Here is a 12,815-nt window from a genome sequence, read left to right on the forward strand (position 1 = left end):
ATTGGTGAATGCCACAAATTCTCCTAAATCACTCGTACGCACAACTTAAGAACAAATCTGTTCGTACGAAGGGTTCTTGCATGATCCTATGTTTGGATTTGGCTGTTTTCCCCCAACCACCAACTGGTAAGAAAAGGCTGCTAACAGAACCACAGGGTGACACAGTAATGCACCAAGTTGCATCCAAAACACCATGATACCCTTCCAGACAAGGTGCTGTTTTCTAGTGATGCCTTCACGAGGAGCAGCTGCCACTAACTGTGTGAGGTTTCTGATAAATAACCAAAGCATGTGCGAGACAAAGCAGAAAGCCCCAGATGTTTGTATACAAGAGAAATTGCTCAGGTGCCTGGATAATGTTCGGGTTGAATCTATATGCTGAAATGTGTTACACCTGAGGCCAAGCTGTGTGTAAATCCGGAGAATGCTTCGTTTTATGATTGCTGTTCATCAGCGGTCGAAAGGTGAGGAGTGCAGATGTGTTGGTTAGTGTACGACTCTCAGGGGGGGTGTTGTGGGGTTCTGTCAGTACATCCATTATCTCACATGAGAGAATTGTGTGCTGCGGACCTTCATGTTAGATGGGCTCATTCATCCAAAATACCCAACATCAATCACTCTACAAGTCTACCTTGGACATAAATCCTGACCCCCCGATCGAGACGGATCATGATGCTAATCCTGGTGTTAAATGACACACATCCTTCAATCAACCATTAATGATTCTGTTCATCAATCATATCTAGGTTGAGACTATATATATATATATATATATATATATCACAGAAAAGTCTTTGTTCAGTCAAAGAACACCATGACACATTTATTGATGGGTTATTTAACCACTCATGATGTTAAATAGGGGCATCATCTGTGATTTTTATTGAATCRTTTATCATTGATTTAAAAAGGACAGCCATAGATTCTCACAAACCTTTGATTCTTCTTAGACCAAAAGGCATGTCTAACAAAACAAAATTAGCAAACTAAACCTAAGATTTGTTAGCAGGAACACAAATCCCATCTAGAATAAAGTCCGCAGTTATCAGAGCAAACACCACCTCTGCACGTCCAACTTTTGTTTCCCCCCACCTCCACTTAATGGATTGTGAAGAAAAGGTAAATGATTTTTTCTGTGACAATAGACGACGGATTAGCCCTCGCCATTTGTCACTGTTTACAATCCATCCAGCAAGCGGAAATAACGGCATCCATCATCAACAGAGATGCACACGAAACAACGGGAACACCGGCAGAGACGATGATTCATTTAGATTGGATTTTTCTTCAGAATTCCGTGTCACAGGTTTCCTGCATTCATCAAAAACAAAAGCATTAAATTGTGTCATGGTGGTTGGATGGATGAATCTATAAATATGCACACAGGTCATTTAAGATTAGAGGGGGCTAAATGGAAACTGAGGAAGGAGGAAAGAGAAACACAGCACTATCACCTAATAGCTGCACAAATCCTTGGTATGAGGAGAGTCAAAACGACAACTTCTTATATTTCCTGTACTGACGGGAGCTATTCGCTGAAAGCATCTCAATTTGTGCAGGTCTGACACAGCGAGTTCCTTCTGTCTTCAGCCCCCAATTGACACTTTAAACCTCATCTTCACATCTTTGCTCCTCTTTTTTATTTTTTTTTCTTATATGGCAAATTAAATTTATCCACGTAATGTAGCGCTCTCTTTCACTCGCTCTCCTCACTATATGCAGTTTCAGCAAGGTCAGCAGCAGCACCCCATCAGTTGTATGATAGCTCTCCAAAAGAGCTTGAAATTGGTTCTCTTGCTGAGTTGAAATGAGTTTAAATATAATATTTTGACAGCGTTTCGACRTTTGCACTGTATGGAGGGGACCAGATCGGATTTGATCCAAACACTATCTCCTCTGGAGATACCAAATGTTCCACAGGTCGATGAGAGGGAACAGCTTCATGTGCTACTGTAGGAAATTGTCTCCAGGTAGCAGTAGAAGAGATACCATGTACAGTAAGAGTGCATGGAGTAGTTACAAGCAGTGAGTATTTTACCTGCAGTAGAATGTTGTCRGATTTATCAGTTTGATAATTCTCCASTGATTTCTGGATTGGAGACTGAAATGTTTTAAAGACTGGGGCTGATGAGAGAAGTGGCAACACCAATGAGGGAACCAGTGAAGGTGGGCAGGGCAGGACCGAGGAGTATAGATGGATAGGTGAAGTTGATATCACGATACGATATTACATTGATTTCTTTGGATGACAATACAATGTTTTGATTCAGTTCAATTCACAAGTCTGCAATCAATATTTAGTCAATYGTATGCCCATCTARCATAATCGGTTGTGTTAGATGAGAATTAGATATTGATCCACATTGGGCACATGGCAAAATGGATCAATGGGCCTCATGCAAGAACATGTTCGTATTCTTATCCTAAATTTCTCTTACTTTTGTTCGTACAAAGGGTTCGTACGAACATGCCACGTCAGATTCAACAAACTCTTCTATCTTCAGGAAAAGTGTGTAAATGAGGAGCATAAACATGATGAATTTCTGTTCGTATCCAGCTTCTCATGCACGCGGAGAGGAGATTAGCATAATTACCACCCCAAAAACACCATATAAGGCTATGTTTCCTGCCTCAGATATCAGGAAGTGTCCATTCATGAAAATTAAAGCGAAAAGTAAAAAGAAGAACTTTACGAGTTCAGAGATTGAAGTCCTGCTCTCTGAGATCGAGAAAAGAAAATATGTCCTTTTTAGCAGTGTCCGCTGTGGAATTAAAGGAGCTGCTTAAAGGAATAAAATGTGCTGTTATTGTCATGTCTCCTGTGCATCGTATAAACAGTCACAGAAATATAAATCTAAATCATATTCATCTCTCTCTAGTCCTACTCCGGTTTTCCTTTGGTCAAATATTTTTAATTCAAGTGTAAACAACTGTGTTASTCTTTTTCATTTATTCAGAGGAGGAGCAGTCGCACACCGCTACCCACCCCCACCACCAAACTCCCCCCGCCGTAAGTGTTGGATGCGTTTCTGAAAAAAAAAAGGCATTTTAAAATGTCTCCAAACTTCAATTAACTTCATATTAATATTGTAGTGCTATACAACAACATTAATAGCCAATGTAATTAAATTTAACCGTTTTATGTTGTTAGTCTACATTATTACATTTAAAATTATAATTATAATTCAAACAGAATGGCCTATTTTCAACATAATTATGGAGTGTGATTTATTTTCAACTCAAAATATCTTCAAACTAACGAAATATAAAGTTATTAATGAAGAAAATCTGTCTGGATAACAGCAGACTGACTGCTCGTAAAATATACGACAGGTCTGGACCACTCGTGAATTTTGTTCGTATCTGAAAAAAAAAACGAAAAAATTGGTGAATGATACAAATTCTCCTAAATCACTCGTACGCACAATTTAAGAACAAATCTGTGCGTATGAACGGTTCTTGCAAGAGGCCCAATCTTTTTGTTTTGCCTTGATGTACCTGAATCATTGATCATTTAATTCACGTGTCAAACTCAAGGCCCGCAGGCCAAATGTGGGTGACACCCATCTTGCCCGCCGGCCACTTTTTTTTTCTTTTTCTTTTTTTACTTAATATGAATATTGTTTTCTATATTGATGGTAAACTTTAAATTTACGATTAAATGCAACAAAATAAACTAATTTAAAAGGTGAAAGATAATAATTGTCCTGCCCCTGAGCTGCTGGCTTTAAGTAACTGAGCAATTTAGTTTGATAGCACAGTATTAATGTCTCAAAATAAACTGCTTTAAAGTCAGCATCAACCATAAACTACATCTCCTATAATGCATGTTGATCATCTGTGAGAATTCCCTGTCAGAAAGTGGGAGAGTTAAGAATTCAAGATGGTAGCTACTCACTCGAAATTTATCAGTGAGTAAAACTCTATTAGTTTTCATTTTAATATTATTTGTTTATTATTTATTTCAGATTTAGTCATTCGTACACTTAGTTCTTTTCTGTTTTTAAAAAAGGACGTTAAAACACTGTTTAGTCAAAGTTAAATATGAAACATCAAGKTTAATTACAACTGGCCCTTCGAGAGCCTCCATAACATTCATGTGGCCCTCGGTGAAAATGAGTTTGACACCTTTGATTTAATTGATACATCAATTTGGACTGATGTATTGTTACACCCCTAGTGTAGATGTACATCTAAGGATTACATTCTGAACCTTCGTTAAACTTTAATGTTTCATTAAATATTTTGCTAATCAACACATGCACTGGCAAAAAAAACAACTAAACAAAACAAAGAATGGTGAAATGCAGATGGTGAAAATCTGGTTAATCTTCACACTAAATGTTATAGCTCAGGAGAAAATTTTCATAATTTAAAACAATTTAAGATCGTAATTAATGACTATGAAAAGAACTTGTTCATAGGACCTGAATCAGGCACTGGAAACTTATACAGTACTCAGTGATGAGTGTTTATTTACACATATATAAAGCTTTTGACAGCGATGATTATTTAACTTTATTTAACCTGGAAAGTCTCATTAAGATTGCAATTGCAAATTAATACCTGGGCCCGAAGGTAAAYTGCATGCATGTTTTTGATCTGTGGGATGGAACTGGAGAAAACCCACACAAGCACAYAGAGAACGTGCAAACTCCACAGAGAAAGACCCCACAACCACACCGAGGTTCAAACCAAAAACCTTCTTGCAGTCAGGCAACAGTGACTGATCACTAAGCTGTCATGCTGGCAAATGTTAGCTTTTTTTTTTCTCTGCCTTCTCCCTGATTCTTCAAACTCTGAGCCCTCTGACTGCTTTCTACTCCAGGTAAGATACTGACTGATATAAGCTACTCCACACAGCTCCRCTTAAGGAAAACAAATCATCTATTACAGCCCTTTTCGTGTTTTTATATGTCTCTAATTCTAGTGTCTGAATTTTTGTTGCTTCCTGTTTTGGTTTACTGAGCCTGTGTATGAAACCACTTCCTCCTCTCAACCTTATCTTCACAAAGAGGAACTTGTGATGCAAATAAGGATTGTGAAACTATTGTCACAGAAGAAAGAACGGACCGTAACTTCAAAACAACAGTGAAAATGCTCAGATAGAGAGGGAAAAAAATTATAAAAATTAGCAAATATGAACCTAAACCTTTTTTATTATGGGGCATTAATAAAAATAGCAACTACTTTTCTTGTGAAAAGTGTATAAATAAACATTAAAAGAGAAGAATGCTTCAAGAAAATGATAAAACCAACGTAATAATTGTTTAAAGTTTGGGGAGAAAATTTAGAAAAAAAAATCTCTTTCTGCACTCTCTTGACAAAAATTACCCATGATCCAGTAAAGCCTGCTTTCTCCCAACAGATGGGAACCAATTAGCCACCTGACTCCCTGAAAACACTTGGGCAGCCGTGTGAAGCCAAGATRCAAATGAAGCACGGGGGAAGGTAGACGCAAACTCACTGACATCCTGGGAGAGGACAAATTAATGAAGGAGAGAATGAAGTTGCACTTTCATAAAACAAAAGAGAATAAAGGAGGAAATGATGTGTGGAGGACATGAAGAGATGGTCTGAACTCATCAGAAAGGTTAGAAATACCWACTGATGGACAACACCCCACATTAAACATCCGATTATTTTTGATATTTTCAACTTGAACTTTACATTAGACATCAAATTAAGGTTTGTGCAGCGCTATAGTATACAGAGAGAAGTAAAGTTGATGAGTCATACTATGACGAAAGAAGCAGATAAGGAACAGACGTGAWGATGGTCAGTGAGCAGCTGTTTCACTGTGAGACAAAGCTCCACCGATGTCATGTTTGATTTGAGAATGATGATGGAGAAGCAGAGAGAGTTTGCACARTCTTTGTGGTTCTAGAAAAGGTGAACAATAGATTACAAAAAGAGGAACTGTGATATGAGGAAGTCAGTGATGGAGAAATAAGCAAYGTTAGTGCAGGACATGTACAAAGATGGCGAGATGGTTAGTAATTATTTTTCATTTACGTTCGCCTTCGTCTCAGAGATGTAAACAGCATCATCTGAGTTATTGTGAGAGCGAGGTCTCTTATTCAAAGAGGCAGTTACCCATGATGCCTAGCGACCCCATAAGTAGGCTGTGTCCAAAACGACAGGCCGGGTCCTCCGGAGGACCCAGACTCCCCGGTCTCGGCGGGCCGGGTCCTTGGTAGACCGGGAAGACCGGAAAAAAAGAGGCTGTGAATTTGGACGGTCTAGCCTCCCCTCCTTACCCCGGCGTACGTCTTGTCACCTAGCAACTGTGACGACGCTAAACAAGCAAACGTAAATCAAAACTAGAAAAATATCAATACATTAGCATTATTAATATCAYAAAACTATAAAATTAACTTAAAAGTATCATTTGAAGAACTAATTGACCCGCTGTAGGTTCATGTTTATTTCGTGTTTTTTATGACGAAAAAATAATATTTAAAAACATGTCCATACAAATGATAAAAGTATCAGAATTACAACCGCAAATTTTTTTTTAATTTTTGCTGCTCAAAACGCGTTTGGTGTGAACCCGGCTTCAGATGCAGCCTTCATTTTAGGGATTCTATGGGCTGCATTCGTTGGCTGCATGAGAAGCAGCCAACAAAGTGGGACAGCCTTCGGCGCGGGGCAGTGATGTCAGCAGACACAACCTTTCAACTTGAAGTACTCTTATTCTTTAAACCCCTTAAGCCAGTTTGTATTTTCCTGGTCCTTTTGCATGTTTTACTTGTTTCCCTGCTCCAAACACATCTGATTCAATCATAGAATTACCTCTTCAAGTTCTGCAGAAGCCTGTTATTCATCTATTCATTCACATCAGGTGTTATGTAGGAGAGGAACCTCTAAAACCTGCAGGATAGTAGCCTTACAGCGCCTGGATTGGACACTCCTGCCTTAAGGCTTTGAAAACTTTTTGAATCAGGCTGTTTCAATGCTGTCACAGCTGTGGACCCTGCTTTTTCATCATGACACTTTAAAACTGTAGCCCAGACAGAGTTGACAGGAATTAACGTACAGTACATTGGACATTTTATTGATGGTGATCTATCATTTAAGTCTTACATTGCTAACTGGGCATCTAAATCCAGTCTCAATCATGCCGATAAGGCCATACATGCTAGTTTTTGAAGGGAAGGAGCTGCAACAGGTCAAACATGAACCTCCACCACATGCTCAATACAAACAGGCAAGTCATAAAAATCAAGATAACTGATCAGATGTGGATTACATAAACACTTTCTATTTATCAAATGTGACCTGCTGCTAACGTAAAGCACGACAACTGCAAGAAAAAGGCACATTTTGCCAAGTTCGGCAAATCACTTGTGACTGTAGTGAGAGAAGAGGTTCCTGAGTTAGCAGTTTTATGTGTGAATGATATTAAGCTGATGGCTGCAGCATGTGATAAAATCACATGCAAACTGAATAATGAAGCAACACAAGGAAAATCCCAGGTGCTAGAGTTAACTGTAGATACTGGAGCTTCTGTATGTATATTTGACCAGAAACTGTCTGCAGGCAACATTTTGCAGAATGCACCATTGCCAGAACCTAAAGTTGAACTAATCATGTGTGCAAAAGGTGATGATGTGTCGTTGGCAGCRTAAAAGCTACAGCAGCAGTTGCAAAAGTTCCAGCAATGTTCTATGTAGTGAACCCTGGATCACCATCTTAAATGGGATTAAAGGGATGCAAATTAACATCACTKGAGGAAAAATGATTTTCATTAAAAAAAATGATGCAAAAGAACCTCCCACTGACACAAAAACACATAGGGTGGGTGACTCATGTTGCTTCTGCTTCAGCCCACCCACCATCTCAGCTGTGTTAAAGGGTTGATCCACAAGGTTAAAGTAAACAATACAATCTACACATCGAAAACTCCAAGCCAGGGCTGACCTGTGACAAAGTGCCGTTCATCTAGATGGAAGAACAGATGAAAAATGAAAAAAAAAAAAAACTTTTTTCCCAACTTTTTATCAGAGTATAGTTGAACTAGAATAGTTCMWGRAGAAACTATGAAAGGGCTTGCCTCTTACTCCAGGATTATTTTTAGAGGTTTCTCTTGGCTAACAACATGCCAAATTTCAGGTCAATATGGGTAAAATTGGCCAAGTTATGGTCAATTTTAGTTTTTAGCTATAGCAACCAACTTGGATTTTTGATCTGGATTCAAAATATGATGAGGATCGTTCTTGGCTACCACCACACCAAATGTTAGCATAATATGTCAAAAAATGGCTGAGTTACAGTCAACTTTACTTTTTATTTTCAAAATGGCAGTCATTTTGGCTTTTCAGTTTGGATTTAGTATGTGAATGGGGATCGTTCTCAGCTACCACCCCTCCAAACCTTAGTCCAATATGTCCTAATGGCCAAGTTGTTGCCATTTCAACTTAGCTCAGGCGGCCATCTTGAATTATTTTTTAGCATTTAGACTTTGTTAAAGAACGTTGTTGTCTACGGCTGTACTAATTTCAAGTTTTCAATGTCTAACACAAGCTGAGATATAGGTTTTGCAACAGTTAGCATTAGCAGTTAGCTTAACATGTGATTAGCATTCAGAATGTGCTTATGAAGGTAAGTTGTTCTCAAATGGCTGGAAAATGCAAAGTTTTGAGTAGATCTTTTACAAARTTTTCCAGAGGAGTACCCATACCCATCATACCCCTCGACCCCTCCTAGAACTGCTTCAGTCCACAGCTGCTCGTTAACATCAACAGGTGTTCCTCGTTGCTGTCAGCAGATGTTGGAAGGTATGAGGTAGACTTCTGATATTCTGTTTCAAATAAATTATATTGTCAGCTATTTTAATTGGACAATTTCATTTCTAAATATAAAACATAATATCAAAGACAAAACTATTTAGTTTGGTATGTAAATGTTTGTAAACTGGCAATGAGATTTAGAAAACTGCACAAGGGGCGCCACCTAAAATCTTGCYTCGGCCGCCAAATTGTATAGAGCCAGCCCTGCTCCAAGCTGACGTCATTAAACCAGTGCCTCACATGTGCTCCTGAGCACCRTGCAGACGAAAACGCTGAACAGAACTTTGTGTCAGACATAGTGGACATCTCTCCTCTCCTGACTGCACTCTCACTTACCGACTTTAAAGCTGAATGTCCTGAAAAGGGGTGGAGTCAGAGGGGTGGGGGTGTGTGTGTGGGGGGGGGCACTCTGGAAACTGATTGGCCACCCCAGGTGCCACCATAGTTGATTGAGGAGTAACTCCATATGACATTGAAAGATGTACTTTTCTGCAAAAAACTAACAGCCATAATGCTTTGTGCTCTAAATATGATGTTCATCTAAAACATGTGTCAAACATGCCCCCCCCCCCAAAAAAAGTTTTTTTTATGTAACATGAAAATTGTTTCTTATGTCAATGGTAAACTTTAAACGTATGATTCAATGCAACAAAATAAATGAAAAAGGTGAAAGATAATAGCAATTGTCCTGCCGTTGAGCTGTTGGATTTAAGTAAGATAAGCTGCTTTAAAGTCAGCATCCACCATAAACTAAATCTGTCATAATGCATACTAGCTACTCACTAGAAACTCATGAGTAAGTAAAACTTTATTAGTATTACTTTTACTAATATTTCTATATTTTTTTCACATTTAGTCAGTCATACACAGTTCTTATCAGTGTTTAAAAGAGGACGTGTTAAAACACTGTTTAGTCAAAGTTAAACATGAAACGTCAAAGTTCATTAGAAGTGGCCCTTCGAGAGCCACCATAACGCTCATGGCCCTCAGTGAAAATGAGTTTGACACCCCTGATCCAAAAGTTTCTTGAGTCAGAACAGAATTAGTGAGAAGAGATTTTAGCTTTGCTGATGTTTCAGCACAGAACTCCCTGTAGGTTGATCTGAAACTGTCAGGCTTTCTTACTTTTKGAGCGTTTTGTTAGTCTTTAAACGATTGTCTGTTTTACCTGTTGCCTGTATTTTAAAGGTTGTCTGCGTTGTTAACAGCTACTTGTGCTTTTTTAACCATTGTTCAAAAAAATAAATAAAAATCATTATTGTGCCATGTCCATGCACTTTAAACTTGCTACTGACCTTTTAGCCAGGCCACCCTTGGAAAAGAGATCTTGATCTCAGTGTTTTTTTTTTTTTAATAAAGGGGATGATTCACAGCACGTACACCCACATGGGGGAAAACAGTGTTAAGAAATTACAATCAAATTCATAAAGATAATGCGTCAACTAAAAAAAAATGGAAGCTGACAATTTTGCGTAAATGATGACACCCATTTTGACAACTACTCGCAGCAATCATATTGTGAAATAATTTATCTAGACTTTTAATCTCAATGTTTTTAACTCACTAATTAAGCTGCTAAACAGTGTATCTGTTGAATGTTGTTGTTCAATATAAAAAACACAATAAATTAGCAAATTTTATGACAGCTCATTTAAATGCCCTTTCTACTACTTCATTTTTTAAATTCAAATATTTTGCATTTTACATTTATTTTGATTTGATTGTTGTAAATCTATGCAGCGGGGAGGAGGAAGAACAGTTTGAGCAGAAACTGAATCTCTGCCAGCAGAACTGAAGCCAGTTGACCCGAGCGCGACCACAATCTTCAAATAAGTCGGTGTGTTTCGAAACAACACAACAAAACCTGAAAGCATTTCATCTGAGGCAGTGACCTGCTGACTGTCAGCTCCACCTGGAGACACAAAAGAAATCCAGGCGGTCGCTCCAGCTTCACAAACAGGAAAAGTGCTCCCAAAGCAGCGACGGTTTACTGCTTGTAGTACAAGCAATCAAAGTAGCTCGAACTCCAAGAACACACTAATCCTGCAACCAGTTACACTGGCTGAGAATTAAAGTCAGTTTATAAGTGCTGGATGGAGTCGAAATGAAAAAGAAAAAAAAAAACAAGGTTTTTCACATTCAGGAAGAAGAGACTGCAGGATAAATTTACATTCCAGGCAAACTGCTTTAATAGATCAGGCTTTAATCTCCTGAGATATGCATCAGGAGGAGCAGAGATGGCCTGTGGCACAACTTCAACTCTTATCTTTAAAAACATAGCCGAGACAGAGCGGAGGCTCTTTAGGTTTTAATGACATCTCCAACTTGAAGAAGAGCCTGAATTTAAAACCAAACTGGTTGAAGAAGAAGAAACCAGACACCAGAGCGAGGCAAAGTGTTGATAATGGAAAATCATGGGTGGAACAAAAATCCAGATTTAAAAAGCAGATATGCTACAGTATTATTGTGTTTGAGCTCAAACAAAAGTCACAATCCTGCCTCTTTTTTTTTTTAAATATAAAATCAAAATGCAAAAACAAAACAACCCTCTGATATAACTTGTTTCCACTGTGTTCTTCAGTCACTCTACTCTGGGGATGAGATGAAATGAGGGGAAACAGCCTCACCTTGTTGTCAGCTCCTCGGTGTGTCAGCAGCAGCAGCAGCAGCAGCAGCAGCAGCAGCAGCAGAGGTGATGGAGGCTCGTGGAGCTGTCGGTGCGCTTTGGCTCGTTCAGTGGGCGGCGGTGGAGCTGCTTCGGTGTGTCTTCTCTCCACTCCTCCCACTCCCTCGGAGAGCCGCTGAAGCGCCCTGTCTCGGTCCAAACCGTTGTATGAAAACAGATGAAAATGAGCTGCAGAAAAGACGCGGAGCAGGCAGGGATGTGCGCAGCTCGGAGCGGACAGCAGGACCGCTGCGCTCCGGCGGCTCCGCTCTGCTCTGACTGCGCTGCAAGGTGGGAAAAAACTGTCCATTCTAAAGCTGCTCGGGGCTTTTTTTATATACACACCCTTTAAAGGTACCCTTCACAAAGTATAAAATCAAACATATGATATTGTTAATCAGGATTATGTCAAACGGAGCAGTTTGAAAACATTTAACTACTGTAGTATTTTTCCAGATGGTTGATATGCAAATCTGAAATGTAGGTCCACACTCATAAACAAAACACTWGCAGTAATTCTAAAGAAACACATCTTTTACTCAACAAATCTAAGCGTAAATATGACCCATGACGTCAAATCAAGTTTAGAATCAGATTTGGTCAAAGTAAAATAAACARATTTTCAGCTTCCTTTTGATTCATCATTTTGATACCAGGAACAGTTTCAGAGATGTGGTTTAATTTGTCTTGCTAACGGCTMAGTTATCGTCACAGTTTTGACCTGAACATGCAGTGTAGGTGTTAATACTTGGCTGGTGCTGTTCTCTGGAAGGATGCATGGCCGTACACTTTATAATTTGTGAAATGTAAAAAGTATAACAAAGGTTTGATGGACAAACAAACTATTTGAATGGCGAGCGGTTTCACAAAATTTTGGAGGTACAAAACCACGCACAATGACGCGATTGGGGCAAATGCAAAGGGACAGGGGAATGTCATTGTTGGCGTGCATTCGGGCTGTGTTTATTAAGTGTCAACTCAAAAACCCTGCTTAATATCCCTGGAAAATACAAAGTGTGGATCTTGTTTAAGAGGAAACTTCAGACTGTATTTGGAAATTGGGATTTCCCAGCTAATAAAAGTAGCTTAGGYGGACTCGGCAGGGAAAATAGCAAAAATTGAAGAATTCTCTGCTCAACTTCATTGTAAGTTGTTGTTTCTACTCAGAAAAGTTAAAGGGTTATATTTTGAACATTTGACCCATTKAAAAGATATTTATTCATTGTATGTTTTTCTAAATCCAATCATTGCAATGCAGCTGCCTGTATTTTACCACACTAGTTACAGCGGGTAAAAAAAGAATTGAACACGTCAACATTTTTCTCAGTAAATATATTACTAGAGGTGCTAATGACATG

The 12,815-nt window shown here is 38.8% G+C and overlaps 1 protein-coding gene across 2 annotated transcripts in view; it reads right to left on the reverse strand.

Annotated features, from left to right (window-relative positions):
* The window catches only part of rnf152 (ring finger protein 152), a 50,358-nt gene extending 38,633 nt beyond the window's left edge, over positions 1-11,725 (reverse strand). For both annotated transcript variants that reach the window (XM_014015270.1, XM_014015265.1), the window contains exon 1: positions 11,420-11,725. The gene's annotated coding sequence lies outside the window, so the exon portion shown is untranslated. The remainder of the gene's footprint in view (positions 1-11,419) is intronic.
* Positions 11,726-12,815: the final 1,090 nt, after the last annotated feature.

The sequence above is a fragment of the Austrofundulus limnaeus genome, unplaced genomic scaffold, assembly GCF_001266775.1.
Source record: "Austrofundulus limnaeus strain Quisiro unplaced genomic scaffold, Austrofundulus_limnaeus-1.0 Scaffold126, whole genome shotgun sequence".
In the NCBI taxonomy this organism is placed as follows: Eukaryota; Metazoa; Chordata; class Actinopteri; order Cyprinodontiformes; family Rivulidae; genus Austrofundulus; species Austrofundulus limnaeus.